This window comes from Limulus polyphemus, unplaced genomic scaffold (assembly GCF_000517525.1).
Source record: "Limulus polyphemus unplaced genomic scaffold, Limulus_polyphemus-2.1.2 Scaffold15651, whole genome shotgun sequence".
In the NCBI taxonomy this organism is placed as follows: Eukaryota; Metazoa; Arthropoda; class Merostomata; order Xiphosura; family Limulidae; genus Limulus; species Limulus polyphemus.
This window is the reverse complement of record NW_013681261.1, coordinates 2,548-4,948: the sequence shown is the minus strand read 5'-3', so window position 1 is coordinate 4,948 and position 2,401 is coordinate 2,548. Positions and strand designations below refer to the sequence as shown.

General features: G+C 37.4%; 1 pseudogene; it reads right to left on the bottom strand.

Moving 5' to 3' along the window:
* Positions 1-94: 94 nt before the first annotated feature.
* On the bottom strand, positions 95-782 carry LOC106477463 (annotated as a pseudogene).
* Positions 783-2,401: the final 1,619 nt, after the last annotated feature.

Below are 2,401 nucleotides of genomic sequence, written 5' to 3'. Positions count from 1 at the left end.
AACCAGTCCAGTGGAACCTAGATTAGTTTATATCCTCACCTTAATCAGTCCAGTGAACCTAGATTAGTTTATATCCTCACCTTAACCAGTCCAGTGAACCTAGATTAGTTTATATCCTCACCTTAACCAGTCCAGTGAACCTGGTCTTATCCTCTACTCCTCGTGGAAACTCCCAGTTTAGCTCCATTCCATCAAATCCCTGTTGCCTTAGGAACTCAATTGTGTTGAAAATGAACTGAGATTTTCTGAAAACGAAAACACACATACGTAAGACAGAGATTCTGATCTTCTGGATAAAATCTGTGTACCTTATATCTCGTGGTAATCTTGATCTTACATTTATAAATCACAAGGATTTAGACACTGGAGTATAAGTATGCTGAACAATTGGAAATAAACTTAAGAAACATCTTAATTTTAGCGCCAACAAACTTGTATTATTTACTTTACCTGTACGTATTTTTTGTCAACTCTCTGAAAGGTCCTGAGCCAATGAGCCAACCACCGACTCCTAGAAGTACTTTCAAGATAGGATTCTTCCTCTTCAGGGCCAAGACACGGTCATATAGACCTTTACTGTTCCCTCGGGTTTCGTCTTCTTCGTCCGTGGGTGAGATCTTAAAATCTTTGATCCCAGCGAAAGCGAACACGATATGAGTGCACAGATCAGGATCAAGGTTCTCTGGTTCGAACCTTCCCGTTCCTCGCCTTTTGTGAGACCAGTTGGTGAAGTAACATACAACACGTGCGTTCGATTCTTCGTGAAAGAGAATTTGTTTACAAAAATTTTACAAAACAAAAGGAAATCCACGGGTGCAGTAAATAAATAAAATTAACATCTCTGCAAAGATTGTTTGTTGAGTATTTTTTTGTTTGTTGAATTTTTCACAAACCTAATATATGCGCTAGCTGTCCCTAATTATGAAATGATTGAATACAGAGAAGGCATTAAGTCAACACCACCCACCGCCAACTCTTAGGTTGCTCGTTACCAACAGAAAATCGGGTAGACTGTCACATTATAAAACCCCCACGGAAAAAAAAGGAGAGCATGTTCAATAAGATTGCGAGTCGAGCTTCTTACCCACCAGGCCAAGCCAGGGCCCTTTTGTTGAGTAAAAGAAGTAAATTCACTTGCAGGTGTTTTTATATTTCTATAGTTTCAACATATTGAATTCTTACCAAAGTCAGGCCTATAGTTAGTAAATGTTAGCCGTTTTTAGCCATTCCCTGAAGGTTTAGCTCTGTGTTGATTTTGTGTTATGATATTAGACAAACTCGTGGTTAGGGTTAGCTGAGAGGGTATTTCTTCACGTGACCTTAGGAGTATTATCTCATTTTATAGTATTCAGCTCTGTGTTAATCTTGTCTTATGATATTAAACTCGTGGTTAGGGTTAGCTGAGGGGTTATCTCGTCAATCTATAGCCTTTAGCTCTGTTAGATAAATTTGTAGTTAGGGATTACCCCTCCGATAGTTCAGCGGTATATCTTTGGACTTACAACGCTAAAATTCAGGTTTCGATACCCGTGGTGGGCAATGCACAGATAGCCCATTATGAAGCTTTGTGATTAACAACAAAGCAACAAAACTTAAACGTAATAACGTGTCAAGCATTATCATTTTGTAAATGATAATAATTAGATTCAGGTTCATCTTTCCAGTCTAACGGAATTTATCTATGTTCAATAAGAAGAGTTAACGTTTCGTCAATATCTTGTTTAGAAGTGTAAGTTTACTGAAGAGAGTCATTAGCGTTTCGTCAATATCTTGTTTAGAAGTTTAAGTTTACTGAAGAGAGTCATTAACGTTTCGTCAATATCTTGTTTAGAAGTTTAAGTTTACTGAAGAGAGTCATTAGCGTTTCGTCAATATCTTGTTTGGAAGTGTAAGTTTATCGAAGAGAGTCGTTAGCGTTTCGTGAAAATCTTGCTTGCAAGTGTAAGTTTACTGAAGAAAGTCATTAACGTTTCGTGAATATCTTGTTTGGAAGTGTAAGTTCACTGAAGAGAGTCGTTAACGTTTCGTCTATATTTTATCTAGAACCTTACGTTCACTGAGGAGAGTCGTCAGCGTTTCGTCTATAATTTATCTAGAACCTTACGTTCACTTAGGAGAGTTGTTAACGTTTCGCCCATATCTTGTTTAGAAGTTTACGTTTACTGAGGAGAGTCGTCAGCGTTTCGTCAATATCTTGTTTAGAAGTGTAAGTTTACTGAAGAGAGTCATTAGCGTTTCGTCAATATCTTGTTTAGAAGTTTAAGTTTACTGAAGAGAACCATTAACGTTTCGTCAATATCTTGTTTGGAGCCTTTCCTTTAGTGTGACGTAACGAAAGGAGCAGTAAATTTTAGAACATGTTAACCGAAGCATCCATCCTGGATAATATTAATTATATTTT